At 56.6% G+C, this 24,590-nt stretch overlaps 1 long non-coding RNA gene across 4 annotated transcripts in view; it reads right to left on the bottom strand.

The window, feature by feature from the left end:
- Positions 1-24,590, bottom strand: part of LOC140694471 (uncharacterized) — a 473,386-nt gene that overhangs the window by 187,813 nt on the left and 260,983 nt on the right. The window lies entirely within an intron of this gene.

Below are 24,590 nucleotides of genomic sequence, written 5' to 3'. Positions count from 1 at the left end.
CCTATCTATCTGTTGGAGGAGGGGAGAGGCTAGTCTATGTCTGTGTGTCTCTGTGTGTCTTTGTAATGGAGGAAGAGGAGGCTAGCATGTCTCTCTCTCGGCCTCTCTCTCTCTCTGACAATCCATCCATGCAATGGAGGAGGCAGAGGAGGCTAGTGTGTTTGTCTATCTGCCTAATTGAGGAGGAGAAGGAGTGCAGTGTGTGTGTGTCTGTGTGTGTAAGTGTGTGTGTGGGTCTGTCCATTTCTGTAATTTTCTATCTAATGGAGGAGGAGGTGGAGGAAGCTAGCGTGACTTTCCGTCTGTCTGTCTGCATACGCACCTAATGAAGTAGGAGGAGGCTACTGTGTTCGTCTAAGTGTCTTTCTATTGGAGGAGGTGAGTGTGTCTGTCTCTCAGTCTGTCTGTGTGTTTCTTTACCTACTAGAGGAGGAGGCTAGTGTGTCTATCTACTTACCTACCTGATTGAGGAGGAAGAGGAGGCTGCTGTGTGTGTGTGTATCTCTCTGACAATCTATTTCATGGAGGAGGAGATTGGTGTGTCCATCTACCTACCTAACTGAGGAGTAGGAGGAGGCTTCTGTTTGTGTGTGTGTGTGTGTGTGTGTGTGTGTGTGTGTGTGTGTGTGTGTTATGGTGTGTGCCTGTCTGTCTTTGTATGTATGTATCTGTGTACCTATGTAATGGAGGAGGAGGACGAGGTTAGTGTATCTATCTGTTAATAACAAAGAAAGAGACTAGCGTGTCTGCCTATTTATATGTCTGTCTCTCTGTGTATTGGAGGAAGCCTCCCGGGACTCCATTGACCTGGAGAGACGTCAGATGCCACCCTGAGGCAGAAGAAGGCGCCCAGAGAGCTGGCTGAGGGGGACTCGGGAGGAAATCCACAGGCTTGCCTGGGCAGCTCGCGTCCTTCGCTGCTGCCCTCTCTGCAGCCGCCCCGCCCCCTACCCCAATCCCGGCCCCTGGGCGTACAGCCCCAGCATACGCAGAAATAAATTCAAAATGGCTTAGACACTTAAACGTAAGACAAGACACCACACACCTCTCGGTAGGAAACGTAGGCCAAACAGTATCCCACGTACACCTCACCCATTTTCTCCTAGGGTAGTCTCCCCAAGCAACAGAAAACTCAGCAAAAATACAAACACAAACGGGAGCAAACTGAATTCATCAGCTTTGGCACACCAAAGGAAACCAGAAGCAGAACTAAACCACGACCTACGAAACAGGAGACAATCTTTGCCAAACATGAGACTGACTAGGGGTTCATTTCCACCATATCCAAACAGCTCATCCGACTCAACGGACAGAAGACGACCCAATCCAAAAATGGGCAGAAGACGACCTCAGGAAGCAATTCTCCAGCGAAGACCCACCAGCGACCAATGAGAGGCACATGACAAAACAGGCTCAAGGTTGCTAATTATCCGAGGAATACAAGGCAAAAGTACAATGAGGTGGCATCGCACCCCAGTTAGAGTGGCCATCATTCCAAAGCCCACACAGGATCAAGGCTACAGAGGCTGTGGAGAAAAGGGATCCCTCCTACACTGTCGGTGGGAATATCGTTCGGTGCAGCCACTGTGCAAAACAGGAGGGAGAGTCCTCAAAAGACGGAAAATACACTGGTCAGAAGCTTTGGATCTCGGGGGCAGGCTAACAAGCTCCCAAAGGCCCGGCCTCGCCCCTGCTTCTGCCCCAGCTCGCCTGTGCCCCACAGGGTCCGGGGCGGCCTCCACTCCCAGGGCAGGGCCACCCGCGCGGGAAGGCCTCGCAAGGCCTGAGGGCCAGTCTCGGCTGGCCCGGGGCCGTCCAGCGCCCTCCCATCTCCCGGGGCTGCTCCCACTTTGCCAAAGCCGCCTGTGAGCGGCGGCCAAGAAAGCCGCGCGGTTCAGCCAGTACTAAGGAGGGGGAGGAAGGCACCCCAACCAGGCCGGGGGACCCCGGGACCCGCCTCACGGTCCCAACCTGGACGCGCGGCCTGGACCCCACCGACGCACCCCTCCCCCCACCCCCGGGCGCCTCCCCAACTGCACAGCCCAGGCCTCACCCGCCGACTCCCCGACCTGCGCGCCCCCACCAGCGCCCCCTTACCTGGCTCGCGACGGCAGCAGAGGCGACAGCAAGCGGCGGGAGGCCGAGACCCCAGGCAGCCTTCCTCCTCCGGGAGCTGGTCCAGGAGCACCCAGCTCCCGCCCAGCTTCCTCACGTTCTGGGCGCGCCCCAGCGCCCTGGCGTCCCGGCGCCCGTGCGCGCGCGCGCGCACGAGCAGCTTTCAGCGCCCCTCCCCCTCCCGCCCGCCCGCCTGACAGCAGCATGGAGGCTTGGCTGCGACTCCAGCAGTAGGGATGCTGCGAGTGGGGCCGGGCGGTGGGCCGGTGGAGCTTCGGGCGGTGGGGCGGTGGGGCGGTGGGGCGGTGGGGCGGTGGGGCGAGCCCAGCCCGCGGCCAGGGCTGGCCGGGTCCCCAACACCAACGCGGCCCCCCACGCCCTCCTCCAGGGTCCCGGCCCCCAAGTAGGACCACCACGGGCCCAGGGCCAGGCCTCACCCCACCAGCCCCACTACCACTGCTCGCCGACCCCCCACCCAGTCCATGCCTCCCCACCCCCTGCCACGCCCGGTCCCCGATCCACTGCACCCCCGAGACAAAGCTGCTTCTCCTCACACCCAAATCCCGCCCCAGGTCTGCGCCCCACTCGGTCCTAAGCTACAGCCCCTGTAAACCGCGCTCACCCCTCGGGCCTCACCCCAGGTCCCCCCACCGTCCGCAGATACTCCCCTAACCCTTCACCTAGGAATGAGCCCCCACCCTTCAGCCGGGTCACTTCCGCTCCCAGCAACCCCTCCCCCTCACCCTGTCCGCCCTCATCGCCAGATCGCCGCACACCCGGAGTGCACCCCGACCCCAGATGACCCCCTCAGCCCTCTCCTCGCGAGAGCCGGGCGCTCCGGGCTCCGATCACCACGGCGACAGCCGCTAGACAGGGATGCCCCGGGCCCACGGCAGGCACGCAGTCCTGGCTCCCAGGGGCGCGGCCCCGGCGGCCGGGTGGGCGGGGCTTGAGGCCATTCCAATTCCCTGCCCCACCGCCACGCCCCCATCCCACCCCGAAGCCCAATGCCTCCTCAGAGCCCATGGGATGGGTGGTCCCGAGCTGCACACCGCTCGCCAGTGGGCCTTGGCTGCTTGATGCTGGTGCGGGGAGGGAGGGTGCAGCCTTAGCCCGGCCCTCGGCCCCCGGGATGGACAGCGGGCAGCAGTGGCAGTGGCAGTGGTAGTGGGGGTGGCGGCGTCGGCGGCGAGGGCGGGACAGGGCGGCTGTCCTGGGAGAGCAAGTCCACTTGCTCCCACTTCCCCCGCCGCCTGGCCTCTGCTGCCAGAGCTTCCTGGAAGGAGTTTCCCCCTGTCAGCCTGCCCCTGGGAGGCAGGCCGGCTATGGCCAGGGGGGCGGGGCGGCGGCGGTGGCAGCAGCAGAGCTGGAGATGGCAGGATTGGGGCTGACCCATACTACTAGCCAGGTACTTGCTCCCATTGCCCGCTGTCTCTGTCGCTGTCGCTGTCGCTGTCTCTGTCTCTGTCCCTGTCGCTGCCCCCGCCCCTGCACATTGACTGCACCACGCCCACCTCTCAGGAGCAGGATCACCTGAGGACAAGCCTCCAGGGACCCTGGGGCAGCAGAGACCGCCCCCAGAGCAGGCTGAGGGGGACACGCGAGGAAATGCACAGGATTGCCTTGGCAGCCCCCGCCCCACGCTGCCGCCCGCCCTCTCTGCAGCCGCCCCAGACCCCGCCACCACCACTGCCCCCTGAGCACACCGCGCCAGCATCCCGGAAGCCGGACAACACGGACATGTGCACCCAGTCAACCTGGCGTAGCACAGGGCGCCCCCTGAGCAAGCTGAGGAGTCACGAGAGGAAATCCACAGGCTTACCTGGGCAGCCCTCGCCACCGCTGCTGACCCCTCTGCAGCCTCCCCTTCCCCGCCCCGGGCCACCATCCCCTCAGCGCACCGCGCCTGCCTCCGGGGAGGCATCCAACACGTAGATGTGCAGCTAGTGAACCTGGGGTACCAGAGTCCGACCCCAGGCCAGGCCAAGGGATCATGGGAGCAAACACTCGGGCTTCTAGGGCAGCCCCGCCTCCTCTCTGCAGCCCCTGACCGAACCGCCCCAGCCTCCCATGACCTGGCTGACAAGGAGACTTCAATCCCGCAAACCTGGGGTGGCAGAGGCTGTCCCCAGGCCAAGGAGAGGGGGAGATGGGAGGAAACTTACCAACTCGCCAGGGCAGCCCCCTTAGCCGCAGTGCCTCCGGCCCCTCCACCACTGACCTCTTTCACTGACCGCACCACGCCCGCTCCCAAGAGCAGGCTGATTAAATGGCTTCAGTCTGAGGAACGTGGGAGAGCGGCGGTCGCCACCAGGCTAGGCCGTTGGGGACACGGGAGAAAATCCTCTGGCTCACCAGGGGCACCCCAGTCCCCGGACCCTGACCCCATCACTGTCCCCTGACTGCACTCCGCCTGTAGTGAGTGTGTCTGTCCGTCTGCCTGCCTGCCTGCCTGCCTGCCTGCCTGCCTGCCTGCCTGCCTATCTATCTGTTGGAGGAGGGGAGAGGCTAGTCTATGTCTGTGTGTCTCTGTGTGTCTTTGTAATGGAGGAAGAGGAGGCTAGTATGTCTCTCTCTCGGCCTCTCTCTCTCTCTGACAATCCATCCATGCAATGGAGGAGGCAGAGGAGGCTAGTGTGTTTGTCTATCTGCCTAATTGAGGAGGAGAAGGAGTGTAGTGTGTGTGTGTCTGTGTGTGTAAGTGTGTGTGTGGGTCTGTCCATTTCTGTAATTTTCTATCTAATGGAGGAGGAGGTGGAGGAAGCTAGCGTGACTTTCCGTCTGTCTGTCTGCATACGCACCTAATGAAGTAGGAGGAGGCTACTGTGTTCGTCTAAGTGTCTTTCTATTGGAGGAGGTGAGTGTGTCTGTCTCTCAGTCTGTCTGTGTGTTTCTTTACCTACTAGAGGAGGAGGCTAGTGTGTCTATCTACTTACCTACCTGATTGAGGAGGAAGAGGAGGCTGCTGTGTGTGTGTGTATCTCTCTGACAATCTATTTCATGGAGGAGGAGATTGGTGTGTCCATCTACCTACCTAACTGAGGAGTAGGAGGAGGCTTCTGTTTGAGTGTGTGTGTGTGTGTGTGTGTGTGTGTGTGTGTGTTATGGTGTGTGCCTGTCTGTCTTTGTATGTATGTATCTGTGTACCTATGTAATGGAGGAGGAGGACGAGGTTAGTGTATCTATCTGTTAATAACAAAGAAAGAGACTAGCGTGTCTGCCTATTTATATGTCTGTCTCTCTGTGTATTGGAGGAAGCCTCCCGGGACTCCATTGACCTGGAGAGACGTCAGATGCCACCCTGAGGCAGAAGAAGGCGCCCAGAGAGCTGGCTGAGGGGGACTCGGGAGGAAATCCACAGGCTTGCCTGGGCAGCTCGCGTCCTTCGCTGCTGCCCTCTCTGCAGCCGCCCCGCCCCCTACCCCAATCCCGGCCCCTGGGCGTACAGCCCCAGCATACGCAGAAATAAATTCAAAATGGCTTAGACACTTAAACGTAAGACAAGACACCACACACCTCTCGGTAGGAAACATAGGCCAAACAGTATCCCACGTACACCTCACCCATTTTCTCCTAGGGTAGTCTCCCCAAGCAACAGAAAACTCAGCAAAAATACAAACACAAACGGGAGCAAACTGAATTCATCAGCTTTGGCACACCAAAGGAAACCAGAAGCAGAACTAAACCACGACCTACGAAACAGGAGACAATCTTTGCCAAACATGAGACTGACTAGGGGTTCATTTCCACCATATCCAAACAGCTCATCCGACTCAACGGACAGAAGACGACCCAATCCAAAAATGGGCAGAAGACGACCTCAGGAAGCAATTCTCCAGCGAAGACCCACCAGCGACCAATGAGAGGCACATGACAAAACAGGCTCAAGGTTGCTAATTATCCGAGGAATACAAGGCAAAAGTACAATGAGGTGGCATCGCACCCCAGTTAGAGTGGCCATCATTCCAAAGCCCACACAGGATCAAGGCTACAGAGGCTGTGGAGAAAAGGGATCCCTCCTACACTGTCGGTGGGAATATCGTTCGGTGCAGCCACTGTGCAAAACAGGAGGGAGAGTCCTCAAAAGACGGAAAATACACTGGTCAGAAGCTTTGGATCTCGGGGGCAGGCTAACAAGCTCCCAAAGGCCCGGCCTCGCCCCTGCTTCTGCCCCAGCTCGCCTGTGCCCCACAGGGTCCGGGGCGGCCTCCACTCCCAGGGCAGGGCCACCCGCGCGGGAAGGCCTCGCAAGGCCTGAGGGCCAGTCTCGGCTGGCCCGGGGCCGTCCAGCGCCCTCCCATCTCCCGGGGCTGCTCCCACTTTGCCAAAGCCGCCTGTGAGCGGCGGCCAAGAAAGCCGCGCGGTTCAGCCAGTACTAAGGAGGGGGAGGAAGGCACCCCAACCAGGCCGGGGGACCCCGGGACCCGCCTCACGGTCCCAACCTGGACGCGCGGCCTGGACCCCACCGACGCACCCCTCCCCCCACCCCCGGGCGCCTCCCCAACTGCACAGCCCAGGCCTCACCCGCCGACTCCCCGACCTGCGCGCCCCCACCAGCGCCCCCTTACCTGGCTCGCGACGGCAGCAGAGGCGACAGCAAGCGGCGGGAGGCCGAGACCCCAGGCAGCCTTCCTCCTCCGGGAGCTGGTCCAGGAGCACCCAGCTCCCGCCCAGCTTCCTCACGTTCTGGGCGCGCCCCAGCGCCCTGGCGTCCCGGCGCCCGTGCGCGCGCGCGCACGAGCAGCTTTCAGCGCCCCTCCCCCTCCCGCCCGCCCGCCTGACAGCAGCATGGAGGCTTGGCTGCCACTCCAGCAGTAGGGATGCTGCGAGTGGGGCCGGGCGGTGGGCCGGTGGAGCTTCGGGCGGTGGGGCGGTGGGGCGGTGGGGCGGTGGGGCGAGCCCAGCCCGCGGCCAGGGCTGGCCGGGTCCCCAACACCAACGCGGCCCCCCACGCCCTCCTCCAGGGTCCCGGCCCCCAAGTAGGACCACCACGGGCCCAGGGCCAGGCCTCACCCCACCAGCCCCACTACCACTGCTCGCCGACCCCCCACCCAGTCCATGCCTCCCCACCCCCTGCCACGCCCGGTCCCCGATCCACTGCACCCCCGAGACAAAGCTGCTTCTCCTCACACCCAAATCCCGCCCCAGGTCTGCGCCCCACTCGGTCCTAAGCTACAGCCCCTGTAAACCGCGCTCACCCCTCGGGCCTCACCCCAGGTCCCCCCACCGTCCGCAGATACTCCCCTAACCCTTCACCTAGGAATGAGCCCCCACCCTTCAGCCGGGTCACTTCCGCTCCCAGCAACCCCTCCCCCTCACCCTGTCCGCCCTCATCGCCAGATCGCCGCACACCCGGAGTGCACCCCGACCCCAGATGACCCCCTCAGCCCTCTCCTCGCGAGAGCCGGGCGCTCCGGGCTCCGATCACCACGGCGACAGCCGCTAGACAGGGATGCCCCGGGCCCACGGCAGGCACGCAGTCCTGGCTCCCAGGGGCGCGGCCCCGGCGGCCGGGTGGGCGGGGCTTGAGGCCATTCCAATTCCCTGCCCCACCGCCACGCCCCCATCCCACCCCGAAGCCCAATGCCTCCTCAGAGCCCATGGGATGGGTGGTCCCGAGCTGCACACCGCTCGCCAGTGGGCCTTGGCTGCTTGATGCTGGTGCGGGGAGGGAGGGTGCAGCCTTAGCCCGGCCCTCGGCCCCCGGGATGGACAGCGGGCAGCAGTGGCAGTGGCAGTGGTAGTGGGGGTGGCGGCGTCGGCGGCGAGGGCGGGACAGGGCGGCTGTCCTGGGAGAGCAAGTCCACTTGCTCCCACTTCCCCCAACGCCTGGCCTCTGCTGCCAGAGCTTCCTGGAAGGAGTTTCCCCCTGTCAGCCTGCCCCTGGGAGGCAGGCCGGCTATGGCCAGGGGGGCGGGGCGGCGGCAGTGGCAGCAGCAGAGCTGGAGATGGCAGGATTGGGGCTGACCCATACTACTAGCCAGGTACTTGCTCCCATTGCCCGCTGTCTCTGTCGCTGTCGCTGTCGCTGTCGCTGTCTCTGTCTCTGTCCCTGTCGCTGCCCCCGCCCCTGCACATTGACTGCACCACGCCCACCTCTCAGGAGCAGGATCACCTGAGGACAAGCCTCCAGGGACCCTGGGGCAGCAGAGACCGCCCCCAGAGCAGGCTGAGGGGGACACGCGAGGAAATGCACAGGATTGCCTTGGCAGCCCCCGCCCCACGCTGCCGCCCGCCCTCTCTGCAGCCGCCCCAGACCCCGCCACCACCACTGCCCCCTGAGCACACCGCGCCAGCATCCCGGAAGCCGGACAACACGGACATGTGCACCCAGTCAACCTGGCGTAGCACAGGGCGCCCCCTGAGCAAGCTGAGGAGTCACGAGAGGAAATCCACAGGCTTACCTGGGCAGCCCTCGCCACCGCTGCTGACCCCTCTGCAGCCTCCCCTTCCCCGCCCCGGGCCACCATCCCCTCAGCGCACCGCGCCTGCCTCCGGGGAGGCATCCAACACGTAGATGTGCAGCTAGTGAACCTGGGGTACCAGAGTCCGACCCCAGGCCAGGCCAAGGGATCATGGGAGCAAACACTCGGGCTTCTAGGGCAGCCCCGCCTCCTCTCTGCAGCCCCTGACCGAACCGCCCCAGCCTCCCATGACCTGGCTGACAAGGAGACTTCAATCCCGCAAACCTGGGGTGGCAGAGGCTGTCCCCAGGCCAAGGAGAGGGGGAGATGGGAGGAAACTTACCAACTCGCCAGGGCAGCCCCCTTAGCCGCAGTGCCTCCGGCCCCTCCACCACTGACCTCTTTCACTGACCGCACCACGCCCGCTCCCAAGAGCAGGCTGATTAAATGGCTTCAGTCTGAGGAACGTGGGAGAGCGGCGGTCGCCACCAGGCTAGGCCGTTGGGGACACGGGAGAAAATCCTCTGGCTCACCAGGGGCACCCCAGTCCCCGGACCCTGACCCCATCACTGTCCCCTGACTGCACTCCGCCTGTAGTGAGTGTGTCTGTCCGTCTGCCTGCCTGCCTGCCTGCCTGCCTGCCTGCCTGCCTGCCTATCTATCTGTTGGAGGAGGGGAGAGGCTAGTCTATGTCTGTGTGTCTCTGTGTGTCTTTGTAATGGAGGAAGAGGAGGCTAGTATGTCTCTCTCTCGGCCTCTCTCTCTCTCTGACAATCCATCCATGCAATGGAGGAGGCAGAGGAGGCTAGTGTGTTTGTCTATCTGCCTAATTGAGGAGGAGAAGGAGTGTAGTGTGTGTGTGTCTGTGTGTGTAAGTGTGTGTGTGGGTCTGTCCATTTCTGTAATTTTCTATCTAATGGAGGAGGAGGTGGAGGAAGCTAGCGTGACTTTCCGTCTGTCTGTCTGCATACGCACCTAATGAAGTAGGAGGAGGCTACTGTGTTCGTCTAAGTGTCTTTCTATTGGAGGAGGTGAGTGTGTCTGTCTCTCAGTCTGTCTGTGTGTTTCTTTACCTACTAGAGGAGGAGGCTAGTGTGTCTATCTACTTACCTACCTGATTGAGGAGGAAGAGGAGGCTGCTGTGTGTGTGTGTATCTCTCTGACAATCTATTTCATGGAGGAGGAGATTGGTGTGTCCATCTACCTACCTAACTGAGGAGTAGGAGGAGGCTTCTGTTTGAGTGTGTGTGTGTGTGTGTGTGTGTGTGTGTGTGTGTTATGGTGTGTGCCTGTCTGTCTTTGTATGTATGTATCTGTGTACCTATGTAATGGAGGAGGAGGACGAGGTTAGTGTATCTATCTGTTAATAACAAAGAAAGAGACTAGCGTGTCTGCCTATTTATATGTCTGTCTCTCTGTGTATTGGAGGAAGCCTCCCGGGACTCCATTGACCTGGAGAGACGTCAGATGCCACCCTGAGGCAGAAGAAGGCGCCCAGAGAGCTGGCTGAGGGGGACTCGGGAGGAAATCCACAGGCTTGCCTGGGCAGCTCGCGTCCTTCGCTGCTGCCCTCTCTGCAGCCGCCCCGCCCCCTACCCCAATCCCGGCCCCTGGGCGTACAGCCCCAGCATACGCAGAAATAAATTCAAAATGGCTTAGACACTTAAACGTAAGACAAGACACCACACACCTCTCGGTAGGAAACATAGGCCAAACAGTATCCCACGTACACCTCACCCATTTTCTCCTAGGGTAGTCTCCCCAAGCAACAGAAAACTCAGCAAAAATACAAACACAAACGGGAGCAAACTGAATTCATCAGCTTTGGCACACCAAAGGAAACCAGAAGCAGAACTAAACCACGACCTACGAAACAGGAGACAATCTTTGCCAAACATGAGACTGACTAGGGGTTCATTTCCACCATATCCAAACAGCTCATCCGACTCAACGGACAGAAGACGACCCAATCCAAAAATGGGCAGAAGACGACCTCAGGAAGCAATTCTCCAGCGAAGACCCACCAGCGACCAATGAGAGGCACATGACAAAACAGGCTCAAGGTTGCTAATTATCCGAGGAATACAAGGCAAAAGTACAATGAGGTGGCATCGCACCCCAGTTAGAGTGGCCATCATTCCAAAGCCCACACAGGATCAAGGCTACAGAGGCTGTGGAGAAAAGGGATCCCTCCTACACTGTCGGTGGGAATATCGTTCGGTGCAGCCACTGTGCAAAACAGGAGGGAGAGTCCTCAAAAGACGGAAAATACACTGGTCAGAAGCTTTGGATCTCGGGGGCAGGCTAACAAGCTCCCAAAGGCCCGGCCTCGCCCCTGCTTCTGCCCCAGCTCGCCTGTGCCCCACAGGGTCCGGGGCGGCCTCCACTCCCAGGGCAGGGCCACCCGCGCGGGAAGGCCTCGCAAGGCCTGAGGGCCAGTCTCGGCTGGCCCGGGGCCGTCCAGCGCCCTCCCATCTCCCGGGGCTGCTCCCACTTTGCCAAAGCCGCCTGTGAGCGGCGGCCAAGAAAGCCGCGCGGTTCAGCCAGTACTAAGGAGGGGGAGGAAGGCACCCCAACCAGGCCGGGGGACCCCGGGACCCGCCTCACGGTCCCAACCTGGACGCGCGGCCTGGACCCCACCGACGCACCCCTCCCCCCACCCCCGGGCGCCTCCCCAACTGCACAGCCCAGGCCTCACCCGCCGACTCCCCGACCTGCGCGCCCCCACCAGCGCCCCCTTACCTGGCTCGCGACGGCAGCAGAGGCGACAGCAAGCGGCGGGAGGCCGAGACCCCAGGCAGCCTTCCTCCTCCGGGAGCTGGTCCAGGAGCACCCAGCTCCCGCCCAGCTTCCTCACGTTCTGGGCGCGCCCCAGCGCCCTGGCGTCCCGGCGCCCGTGCGCGCGCGCGCACGAGCAGCTTTCAGCGCCCCTCCCCCTCCCGCCCGCCCGCCTGACAGCAGCATGGAGGCTTGGCTGCCACTCCAGCAGTAGGGATGCTGCGAGTGGGGCCGGGCGGTGGGCCGGTGGAGCTTCGGGCGGTGGGGCGGTGGGGCGGTGGGGCGGTGGGGCGAGCCCAGCCCGCGGCCAGGGCTGGCCGGGTCCCCAACACCAACGCGGCCCCCCACGCCCTCCTCCAGGGTCCCGGCCCCCAAGTAGGACCACCACGGGCCCAGGGCCAGGCCTCACCCCACCAGCCCCACTACCACTGCTCGCCGACCCCCCACCCAGTCCATGCCTCCCCACCCCCTGCCACGCCCGGTCCCCGATCCACTGCACCCCCGAGACAAAGCTGCTTCTCCTCACACCCAAATCCCGCCCCAGGTCTGCGCCCCACTCGGTCCTAAGCTACAGCCCCTGTAAACCGCGCTCACCCCTCGGGCCTCACCCCAGGTCCCCCCACCGTCCGCAGATACTCCCCTAACCCTTCACCTAGGAATGAGCCCCCACCCTTCAGCCGGGTCACTTCCGCTCCCAGCAACCCCTCCCCCTCACCCTGTCCGCCCTCATCGCCAGATCGCCGCACACCCGGAGTGCACCCCGACCCCAGATGACCCCCTCAGCCCTCTCCTCGCGAGAGCCGGGCGCTCCGGGCTCCGATCACCACGGCGACAGCCGCTAGACAGGGATGCCCCGGGCCCACGGCAGGCACGCAGTCCTGGCTCCCAGGGGCGCGGCCCCGGCGGCCGGGTGGGCGGGGCTTGAGGCCATTCCAATTCCCTGCCCCACCGCCACGCCCCCATCCCACCCCGAAGCCCAATGCCTCCTCAGAGCCCATGGGATGGGTGGTCCCGAGCTGCACACCGCTCGCCAGTGGGCCTTGGCTGCTTGATGCTGGTGCGGGGAGGGAGGGTGCAGCCTTAGCCCGGCCCTCGGCCCCCGGGATGGACAGCGGGCAGCAGTGGCAGTGGCAGTGGTAGTGGGGGTGGCGGCGTCGGCGGCGAGGGCGGGACAGGGCGGCTGTCCTGGGAGAGCAAGTCCACTTGCTCCCACTTCCCCCGCCGCCTGGCTTCTGCTGCCAGAGCTTCCTGGAAGGAGTTTCCCCCTGTCAGCCTGCCCCTGGGAGGCAGGCCGGCTATGGCCAGGGGGGCGGGGCGGCGGCGGTGGCAGCAGCAGAGCTGGAGATGGCAGGATTGGGGCTGACCCATACTACTAGCCAGGTACTTGCTCCCATTGCCCGCTGTCTCTGTCGCTGTCGCTGTCGCTGTCTCTGTCTCTGTCCCTGTCGCTGCCCCCGCCCCTGCACATTGACTGCACCACGCCCACCTCTCAGGAGCAGGATCACCTGAGGACAAGCCTCCAGGGACCCTGGGGCAGCAGAGACCGCCCCCAGAGCAGGCTGAGGGGGACACGCGAGGAAATGCACAGGATTGCCTTGGCAGCCCCCGCCCCACGCTGCCGCCCGCCCTCTCTGCAGCCGCCCCAGACCCCGCCACCACCACTGCCCCCTGAGCACACCGCGCCAGCATCCCGGAAGCCGGACAACACGGACATGTGCACCCAGTCAACCTGGCGTAGCACAGGGCGCCCCCTGAGCAAGCTGAGGAGTCACGAGAGGAAACCCACAGGCTTACCTGGGCAGCCCTCGCCACCGCTGCTGACCCCTCTGCAGCCTCCCCTTCCCCGCCCCGGGCCACCATCCCCTCAGCGCACCGCGCCTGCCTCCGGGGAGGCATCCAACACGTAGATGTGCAGCTAGTGAACCTGGGGTACCAGAGTCCGACCCCAGGCCAGGCCAAGGGATCATGGGAGCAAACACTCGGGCTTCTAGGGCAGCCCCGCCTCCTCTCTGCAGCCCCTGACCGAACCGCCCCAGCCTCCCATGACCTGGCTGACAAGGAGACTTCAATCCCGCAAACCTGGGGTGGCAGAGGCTGTCCCCAGGCCAAGGAGAGGGGGAGATGGGAGGAAACTTACCAACTCGCCAGGGCAGCCCCCTTAGCCGCAGTGCCTCCGGCCCCTCCACCACTGACCTCTTTCACTGACCGCACCACGCCCGCTCCCAAGAGCAGGCTGATTAAATGGCTTCAGTCTGAGGAACGTGGGAGAGCGGCGGTCGCCACCAGGCTAGGCCGTTGGGGACACGGGAGAAAATCCTCTGGCTCACCAGGGGCACCCCAGTCCCCGGACCCTGACCCCATCACTGTCCCCTGACTGCACTCCGCCTGTAGTGAGTGTGTCTGTCCGTCTGCCTGCCTGCCTGCCTGCCTGCCTGCCTGCCTGCCTGCCTATCTATCTGTTGGAGGAGGGGAGAGGCTAGTCTATGTCTGTGTGTCTCTGTGTGTCTTTGTAATGGAGGAAGAGGAGGCTAGTATGTCTCTCTCTCGGCCTCTCTCTCTCTCTGACAATCCATCCATGCAATGGAGGAGGCAGAGGAGGCTAGTGTGTTTGTCTATCTGCCTAATTGAGGAGGAGAAGGAGTGTAGTGTGTGTGTGTCTGTGTGTGTAAGTGTGTGTGTGGGTCTGTCCATTTCTGTAATTTTCTATCTAATGGAGGAGGAGGTGGAGGAAGCTAGCGTGACTTTCCGTCTGTCTGTCTGCATACGCACCTAATGAAGTAGGAGGAGGCTACTGTGTTCGTCTAAGTGTCTTTCTATTGGAGGAGGTGAGTGTGTCTGTCTCTCAGTCTGTCTGTGTGTTTCTTTACCTACTAGAGGAGGAGGCTAGTGTGTCTATCTACTTACCTACCTGATTGAGGAGGAAGAGGAGGCTGCTGTGTGTGTGTGTATCTCTCTGACAATCTATTTCATGGAGGAGGAGATTGGTGTGTCCATCTACCTACCTAACTGAGGAGTAGGAGGAGGCTTCTGTTTGTGTGTGTGTGTGTGTGTGTGTGTGTGTGTGTGTGTGTGTGTTATGGTGTGTGCCTGTCTGTCTTTGAATGTATGTATCTGTGTACCTATGTAATGGAGGAGGAGGACGAGGTTAGTGTATCTATCTGTTAATAACAAAGAAAGAGACTAGCGTGTCTGCCTATTTATATGTCTGTCTCTCTGTGTATTGGAGGAAGCCTCCCGGGACTCCATTGACCTGGAGAGATGTCAGATGCCACCCTGAGGCAGAAGAAGGCGCCCAGAGAGCTGGCTGAGGGGGACTCGGGAGGAAATCCACAGGCTTGCCTGGGCAGCTCGCGTCCTTCGCTGCTGCCCTCTCTGCAGCCGCCCCGCCCCCTACCCCAATCCCGGCCCCTGGGCGTACAGCCCCAGCATACGCAGAAATAAATTCAAAATGGCTTAGACACTTAAACGTAGGACAAGACACCACACACCTCTCGGTAGGAAACGTAGGCCAAACAGTATCCCACGTACACCTCACCCATTTTCTCCTAGGGTAGTCTCCCCAAGCAACAGAAAACTCAGCAAAAATACAAACACAAACGGGAGCAAACTGAATTCATCAGCTTTGGCACACCAAAGGAAACCAGAAGCAGAACTAAACCACGACCTACGAAACAGGAGACAATCTTTGCCAAACATGAGACTGACTAGGGGTTCATTTCCACCATATCCAAACAGCTCATCCGACTCAACGGACAGAAGACGACCCAATCCAAAAATGGGCAGAAGACGACCTCAGGAAGCAATTCTCCAGCGAAGACCCACCAGCGACCAATGAGAGGCACATGACAAAACAGGCTCAAGGTTGCTAATTATCCGAGGAATACAAGGCAAAAGTACAATGAGGTGGCATCGCACCCCAGTTAGAGTGGCCATCATTCCAAAGCCCACACAGGATCAAGGCTACAGAGGCTGTGGAGAAAAGGGATCCCTCCTACACTGTCGGTGGGAATATCGTTCGGTGCAGCCACTGTGCAAAACAGGAGGGAGAGTCCTCAAAAGACGGAAAATACACTGGTCAGAAGCTTTGGATCTCGGGGGCAGGCTAACAAGCTCCCAAAGGCCCGGCCTCGCCCCTGCTTCTGCCCCAGCTCGCCTGTGCCCCACAGGGTCCGGGGCGGCCTCCACTCCCAGGGCAGGGCCACCCGCGCGGGAAGGCCTCGCAAGGCCTGAGGGCCAGTCTCGGCTGGCCCGGGGCCGTCCAGCGCCCTCCCATCTCCCGGGGCTGCTCCCACTTTGCCAAAGCCGCCTGTGAGCGGCGGCCAAGAAAGCCGCGCGGTTCAGCCAGTACTAAGGAGGGGGAGGAAGGCACCCCAACCAGGCCGGGGGGCCCCGGGACCCGCCTCACGGTCCCAACCTGGACGCGCGGCCTGGACCCCACCGACGCACCCCTCCCCCCACCCCCGGGCGCCTCCCCAACTGCACAGCCCAGGCCTCACCCGCCGACTCCCCGACCTGCGCGCCCCCACCAGCGCCCCCTTACCTGGCTCGCGACGGCAGCAGAGGCGACAGCAAGCGGCGGGAGGCCGAGACCCCAGGCAGCCTTCCTCCTCCGGGAGCTGGTCCAGGAGCACCCAGCTCCCGCCCAGCTTCCTCACGTTCTGGGCGCGCCCCAGCGCCCTGGCGTCCCGGCGCCCGTGCGCGCGCGCGCACGAGCAGCTTTCAGCGCCCCTCCCCCTCCCGCCCGCCCGCCCGCCTGACAGCAGCATGGAGGCGTGGCTGCGACTCCAGGAGTAGGGATGCTGCGAGTGGGGCCGGGCGGTGGGCCGGTGGAGCTTCGGGCGGTGGGGCGGTGGGGCGTTGGGGCGGTGGGGCGGTGGGGCGAGCCCAGCCCGCGGCCAGGGCTGGCCGGGTCCCCAACACCAACGCGGCCCCCCACGCCCTCCTCCAGGATCCCGGCCCCCAAGTAGGACCACCACGGGCCCAGGGCCAGGCCTCACCCCACCAGCCCCACTACCACTGCTCGCCGACCCCCCAACCAGTCCATGCCTCCCCACCCCCTGCCACGCCCGGTCCCCGATCCACTGCACCCCCGAGACAAAGCTGCTTCTCCTCACACCCAAATCCCGCCCCAGGTCTGCGCCCCACTCGGTCCTAAGCTACAGCCCCTGTAAACCGCGCTCACCCCTCGGGCCTCACCCCAGGTCCCCCCACCGTCCGCAGATACTCCCCTAACCCTTCACCTAGGAATGAGCCCCCACCCTTCAGCCGGGTCACTTCCGCTCCCAGCAACCCCTCCCCCTCACCCTGTCCGCCCTCATCGCCAGATCGCCGCACACCCGGAGTGCACCCCGAACCCAGATGACCCCCTCAGCCCTCTCCTCGCGAGAGCCGGGCGCTCCGGGCTCCGATCACCACGGCGACAGCCGCTAGACAGGGATGCCCCGGGCCCACGGCAGGCACGCAGTCCTGGCTCCCAGGGGCGCGGCCCCGGCGGCCGGGTGGGCGGGGCTTGAGGCCATTCCAATTCCCTGCCCCACCCCCACGCCCCCATCCCACCCCGAAGCCCATTGCCTCCTCAGAGCCCATGGGATGGGTGGTCCCGAGCTGCACACCGCTCGCCAGTGGGCCTTGGCTGCTTGATGCTGGTGCGGGGAGGGAGGGTGCAGCCTTAGCCCGGCCCTCGGCCCCCGGGATCGACAGCGGGCTGCAGTTCTAGTGGTGTCGATAGCGGAGGCTTTTGGTGGCTACCCTTGGAGAGCCAGTCCCCTTGCTCCCACCTCCCCCTTCGCCCGTCCTCTGCTGTCAGTGCTTCCTGGAATCAGTGTGTGTCCCCCTGTCAGCCTGCCCGTGGGAGGCAACCCGGCTGTGTACAGGGGGGCGGGGCGGCGGCAGTGGCTGCATCAGCGCTGGAGATTGCAGGATTGGGGCTGCCCCATGCTGCTAGATGTAGGACTTACTCCCATTTCCCGCTGTCGCTCTCTCTGTCCCTGTCTCAGCCCCCACCCCTGCACATTGACTACACCACGCCCACCTCTCAGGATCAGGATGACTTGAGGGGATGCCTACAGGGTCCCTGGTGCAGCAGAGGTCACCTCGAGGCCAGGCTGCTTGGGAGATGGTAGCAAAGTTACCGGCTGGCCGAAATCAACGCTCTCTTCTCCTGCTGTCTCTTCCGCCAGGGCATCACCTGCTGTCGTTTTGGTCTTCCCTTGTGCTCCCTGGCCGAACTGCGCATGTTCCAGAGATGAGGCTGTCCTCAACACGTGAGTGCTGCAAACCTGGGGAACCAGATGCTGCCCACAAGCCAGGCCGCTGGGGAGATGGGAGAATGTAATTTTTATCCTGATTATTTATGTTATTTGTTGGCCTGGATTCATGCAGAGTGCAGCATCTAGCATGGTTTTTTCCTCAAAAGCTTTGCTACCATCCCTGGGAAACACCCAGCCCTGGGGAACACGCAGCCCTGGGGAACACGTAGCCCTGGGACCCCTGGTGATGCCTGATCTGTTGGAAGCCTCTTCCCATGATCAGCCCCTTTCCTGGTCTTTTCTTGGAATTGTCAGCTGTTCTAACCTACTTGTGTCATGTCCTGAGGAATACTTTACACTCCAAAAAAAAAAGTGTATTGGTTTGGTTTTGAATGGAATGTCCTGTAGTCTCTTTGAAGACCAAGTGTTCTATTGTATCATTTATGACAACTGCTGCTTTAATGATTTTCTGCCTGGATGACTTATCCATTCATTTAAGTGCAGGTGTTAAAATCCCCTAATATTTTTATAGTATTTTTAATTCTGCCTTTATGTCTGTTAGTATTTGCTTTTATGTTTCTTTAGATGCTACTGTTTTGGGTGCATGTGTTTAGGGATGTAATACACTTTTTTTCTTGTACTGATCCCTTTGTCATTACAAAATGCCTTTCTTTGTCTTTTGTTATAACCTTTGGTTTCAAGTTTATTTTGTCTGATAGGAATACTGCTTTCCCTGCTTTCTTGTTTCTGTTAGCATGAAATACCTTTTCCATCCTCTCTCTTTCAGTCTGTGTGTCTTTAGCTTTGAAGTGAGTCTCTTTTAGGAAGCGTAGTGATGACTCTTGTTTCTTTATCCAAACAACCACCCTTGTCTTTTGATCAAGAGCAATTAGTCCATTGACATTTAAAGTAACTGCTGATAGAGAAGAACCTATTGCCGCTTCATTATTTGTTTCCCAGTTGTTTTTGTAGTCCTCCTATGTTCATTTCTTCTTCTTTCTGTTTCTTTCCTTGTGGTTTGATGATTTCCCCTAGCAGAATGTTTGTGTTCCTTTCTTCCTAGTTTTTATGTTCTATTGTAGATTTTTTGTTTTGTGGTTACTATGCGTTTCATAGATGTTGATGTATAATTATATCTACTTGTTTTAAATAAGATAGTCATTTAAGTTCAATCATATGGTAAATGAGCTACATTTTAACTGCCCTCCCCTACATTTGTTTTTTTATGTTACACTTTACATCTTTCTTGCTTATCTTTTATCTGTTTATTACAGTTATAGCTGCTTTTGCCATTTTTTGTCTTTAAACTATGTAGTGGCTTATTCAAGCAATTGATCCTCAGTCCTTACTACATATTTGCTTTTCCTCCTGAGTTTTTCCTTTTCCTGTAGATTCTTACTTCTTTTCTCAATTTTTAACATTCTTTTCCACCAAACCCCCCAAACCCCCCACAAAAACCAACCAACACACTTATGTGATTGCAGGTACTTTCTTTTGTCAGGACACAGACCTTATTTCCCCCCAGAGTTAACATTCTAAGTTCAGGAATTAGATCTAAAAGTAAAGGACACTGCTGCTGCTAATATCGTCATTAGCCTGTGCAGTTTGATAATTGGCTTTTTCACTGTTGAGATTATGTGTGTGTCTCCATTTCTGCTTCTGAGAGGCCCAGGCATTTGGGGACCCCGGACAGGGAACTCCTGCTCATCATAGTGTCTTTGAGAAAAGCTACATGGAGGGCATTTTTTTCCTTCAAATCACTGTTCTCCTTTTTAGAAGGAGCAAAAAATGCAGGCAGAGAATCTCTTTACAAAGTAATCTGTTTATTTTGATGGGAATGATGTTTCCAAATTTGGGACACTTGGAAAACACTCTCATTACATTCTTGCCTAGCCAGCAGCTTAGGAGTCCTCAGACCCAGAAGTGTTGACCTGGGCCGGCCCTGTTATAGCTCATCACCAAGCCACCTGCTCCTGAACCTACCCCCCTCCCAGCTGTGCAGCCCCGGGAGATGCTGTCTCTCCTGGGCTCAGCCTGATGGCACAGGGGTCTTTGTTATCCTCCAAGCCTCAGTCTAAGAAAGTCAGCAGTCTTGTTTTCCATCTCCTGAGTTTATGTAGGAGTGGAAAAACTCCAGATAAAATATTCAAATCTAGGCTCTATCCTGGCCCCGAGATGGGTCCTCTTGGCTTACGGGGGCATGTGACCTGCCTGAGTAAGTAACCTTAGACTAAACTGGGAGAAGAAGGCATGAAGGCAGGATGAATGGTCCTCAACTGGCTACAGCATCACTAAACAATGAGTCCAGCAAACAAGAGGGATGGTAAGGGAACTGGTGTGATCCTCCAGGCTTCAAAAGAGGAGGGGTCTCTGTTCACTGTGCGAGTCTGAGGAGGAGACTTGGGAGGTGGGGGCAGGTAGCAGAGATAAGAAGCCAGCAGCTGGGTGTCACGTTACAAAGTTGAAAGGAAGTAGAGAAACCGCAAACAGGCGGAAGAAAGATCAGAGAAAGCTATTATTATGCAGTATGCCCATTGCAGTCGACAGGCGGCCCCTGCCCTTCATCTTTCTTAACCTCAGATTCCGAGAAAGCCTTTGTTACAGCCTGGTCAGTCACACACAGGCACACGCTGGGGTGAGGCCAAGGTCTCTGCCAACCCCACTCTGGACAAGAGGGTAACTAAACTTGGGAAACCCCTGAGGCCTTTTCAGGTTAGCCCCATCCTAGTTGTCAGTTTCCCAGTCTTAGCTTCCTTCTGTTGCCCCCGGCTCCAAACCAAACCCCTCTGAGGGCAGTGAGAAAGTGAGGCTGCCTCCAGCATGGCCAACAGCAAGGTGTTCAGGGCCCCAGTTCGCCCACGTACTTGGCAGGCGCCACCCTGGACTCATGCTGACTTGAGCTGAGGGAAGTGAAAAACCTCACTCATCAAAGAGTTGTTTTGTCCACATGATACGAGACCAACCACTGGTTGAGCTAGTGTGGCAGGGCGCAGAGAGCTGCCTTGACTGAAATCAGCTCCTCTGACTTTGTCCGTCGCCTGTGGCCTGTGTTGGACGCCAGGTCGGGGACAGGTAGAGCTGTAGGTCAGAGCATCCCTCAGACCCAGCCCGGCTGAGGGGAGCTCTGTTTGCGTGTCCCCCTCTGGCAGATCCAATTGCTGCTCTGTCCGCTGCCACAGCTCTGAGTGCGTGTGTGGCATCAGCAGGTGTCCCTGTTGGACGGCGCGTGGAGGGGAGAGGGCATTTTCTTACAGATATTTAGCAGAGACACAATAACATAGTAAGGTTTGGATGGGTCCTCATGTACACGCCTTGTGTCTGCTTTATTATGGAAGAAGTATTATCATGCCTATTTTAAGAAAGGGTGAAAAAAAGAGCCTGGAGTCAGAGTGAGGTTCTGAAGGTACCCACCACATAGGATACGGTGAACATTAAATGAAATAACACAATGTGAAGATTCTCTGCTTTTCAGTCATTTCATTCCTGGGAAAGATAGAATGTTTCTTCTCCTTCTGAAAATTTTAGGCAATAATATTCACCATCCCTGTGACCTGGGAAAGATGGAGTATTTCTTTAAAATACCTATTTTACTTGCTCAAAGTAAAGGGCCTGCCTCACAAGTACAGGTTTTTAGCTCATTTATTTACTCCTCACAGCAGACCAAGAGGCTGCGAGGAGTCCTAAACTGAATTCCAAGTTGCTGTAATCTAAAGATCAAACCTAGATAAAACAACTAGCATTTAAATCTCAACACCTCCCAAACCTGCATCTCACATTGTCGTGTAATATCAAACTCCAGAAAGCATATTTACTTTGCCTTAACAAATTAAAATAGGTTAGAGAAACACTTTGAACTATCTACCTATGTACGTATGTGCACCCTGGCACTGCACAATGAGCACACATGCTGTACAAATGAAGTAACAGTATATATCTAATACCATCCTGTGTAAATTTTTTTGAGGATTAGGAAACAAAATTTTTCAAATCACACCCCAGAGCCTCTGCCAATTCTATCACACATCTGACATCATGCAAAACGGAAGCTTAAGGAGTTTACTCAAAAAAAAATGAAGGACTTATACCCATAAGTGGCTCAGAAATAAGGGAGACCCATGCTTGGTGTAGAAAACCCAGAACTCAAGAGTACTCTTCCTTTCAGCAGGAAAGTTAGCTTATGAGATATCCTCATAACCGGAATAGATATTTTTTAAAAAAGTTAACATTTTACCCAACTTTATGGTTCAATTTTTTTCTTTGTATTGAAATAAACACTTTCCAAAGACTTCCTCTCAATTCATTAAAACATGACCAGGTAGGAAAAGATCAGTTAAACATTTACTACCAGAAGTCGGACTAAGATACATAATATTCTCAGTTACCTTTCAACAGACAAAATATGCCACTGGTTCAAGGATACATTAGGCGCTTTCAATTCAATATCACACCATGAAAAGCAGAAAAATACAATGTGAGACAATTTATTCAATCCAATGTTTTCACAGTAGATTGAGATTCTTCTTTAAAAGCAAAAAATTACTTTATTTGTTTAACATTAAGTAGAAATTAACATCAGTATATGTGTACATTGCCCAAATTTAATCAGCGACATTTCTGACAGTGGGTGGTAGGTCTTTACTGCTCAAAGCAAATCATTTTTTTTTCTGGACTTAGGTAGTATATATATTTTTGAATCTCTTTGAAATGGTGCTTAAACTCACACGGAGTGAACTCCGTGAACTTTGAGAGGGCAAAAACGCAGCAGTCACAAGAAACCAGTAATACTACTTAAGTTTACATGACTTTCGAAGTACTGATGTCTTGTAGTATCTGGATCCAGACATCCTGGGATGCCTGGATGTGTCTGGAATCAACTGGACACTCTGGTCAGAATGGTTCAAATTTAGATTAGAAAATCTTATACAATCAAACCAAGTTGATTTTTTTTTTTTTTGCTACAAGAATGTAGACTATATGTGTGCATCTGATTCTAGGAGCACCGTGAGAATATACTACCTAAGAAAATGAAGACTTTGTGTCTAAAGCATGACTTGTTTGGTAAATGATAAAATTAGAAAAGTGTCTTTTTCTGGAAAGACTGACCATGGCCTATGACGAAAAGTTCAAAGTTCCAGTTCAGTATTAATTACATTTTATGAAATTCCCAATGTTAAGCAGAAATTGAGCTCATTAGCTAAAACAATTACACAAAGGACAGTATTACTCTGGTGGGATTGTTAACTGTTGAAGAATGGTGTTTCATTTAATACATAGCATGGACTTCATACACATCCATTATCAGTGCCTTGAAAAATCAAACAACTTTAAAAGTTAGTAGTGGTTTCTGCAAGTACAAAAATACACATTTCTTATATAACATATGGTAGTAAAATTTGTCAAGATATATTATACAAACTCAAAAGAATCTTAGATAAAGCATCAGTCTGATATATTATAGGTTGACAAGAGTGTAATAAAATGACATGTAGTCTGCCTTCAAATCATACAATATAATACTTTACAGCAATATTAAGTATTCACATTAAGTATGTAAGGAGTATCTAAGGGAACACAGAGTAGAAATGGTTATTAAAGAACTCGAGTGTCTATTCTTTTCTCTGCTTCAAACTGGGCGTATGATTTTCTCCCACCAATACAAAAGAAAAACAAACAAAAAAATGGCTAGAACTATTATTTTGTTAAGTAGAGAAGCAGTTTGCTTCTGCAAAAGACACTCCAAGCCATAGAGCTTCATTCACATATTGCAGTTCTGACAGTAGTGTGCCCTCAGGGTGAGGGGAATCCCTGCTCCTCTCATATATCATATCACGTGAGAGGCATATGGACACTTAGAGGAGTCTAAATATAGGAGTGGTTGGTGATAAGGTAAAATCTACTTCACATCTGTGACTGAGATGGCCATTGTCATAAAGGAGCTCTTTGGACACAGAATTCTAAAGGTTTATTATAATGCTAAGGACAAAAAGGGCCATGTCCCCAAGAGGTAGGTAGCACCTATGGCTAATACTGAAAGGACTTCTTCTAGCTTACAGAAAAAAATTTTTTTTTATAACGAAAAAATGCAATCTTTAGGACAACAGGGGAAGCATATTTGGCATGAAAGTTTCTGGGTGGCTAAGAAAAGTGATTTGGAATAAGCAAGTTTGTGGGAGAAAGGGCCATTGGAATTTGAATTAAAGAGGTCAAATGGGTTCTAAGCAATTTCTAATAAGTAAGTGTTTAAAATGAAGGAAGGTGCACAGCCATTCCTGCTTGTCCCTTCGTACTGTCTGGCAAGGCCTAATAATCCATGGAGGTAATCCAGGAGAGGTGTAACCTTTGAGAGAGAGGGGCTGGCAGGTTGTAAAGAGTCACAGAACAGAAGAGCCACCACAGTGGTTGTCAGGCCTTCTTTCAGACAGTCCTCGACACTGCATTTTCTGACCTCCAGAAGTTTTTACATCTTTTTGTCCCAAGATGATTCATGGTGTATACCCGACTGGAATAAACCAATGGGGTACACACCACCGTGTATGCCCCACTGGAATAGACCAGTGGGGTACACACCACCGTGTATACCCCACTGGAATAGACTGGTGGGGTACACATGGTGGTGTATACCCCACTGGAATAGACCGGTGGGGTATACACCATGAATCATTTTGGGACAAAATGATGTAAAAACTTCTGGAGGTGAGAAAATCCAGCGTCGAGGAGTATCTGAAAGAAGGCCAGACAGCCACTGTGGTGGTTCTTCTGTTCTGTGACTCTTTACAACCTGCCAGCTCTCAAAACTGCTCTCTCAGCTGTTAAATGGCCGTCAGAAAAGGGAAGATCTATCAGCAATTTTTTTTCTGGTTGATTAATCCAAGAGGCAAGGCTGCAGAAAAACATTTCAGCAAAGAGGAGTCCTGCTTTGATCACCTGTTGGCAACAGTGACCGTGCAACAAAGGAAGGACTGTTGTTGCAGACTCTTCCTCCTCACTAAGACAGCCAATGCTGTCAGGAGGGCACCTCCTAGGAGGAAAAAGTGCATTTCTGGAG

Source organism: Vicugna pacos, unplaced genomic scaffold (assembly GCF_048564905.1).
Source record: "Vicugna pacos unplaced genomic scaffold, VicPac4 scaffold_21, whole genome shotgun sequence".
In the NCBI taxonomy this organism is placed as follows: domain Eukaryota; kingdom Metazoa; phylum Chordata; class Mammalia; order Artiodactyla; family Camelidae; genus Vicugna; species Vicugna pacos.
This window is presented reverse-complemented; position numbering and strand designations above follow the sequence as displayed.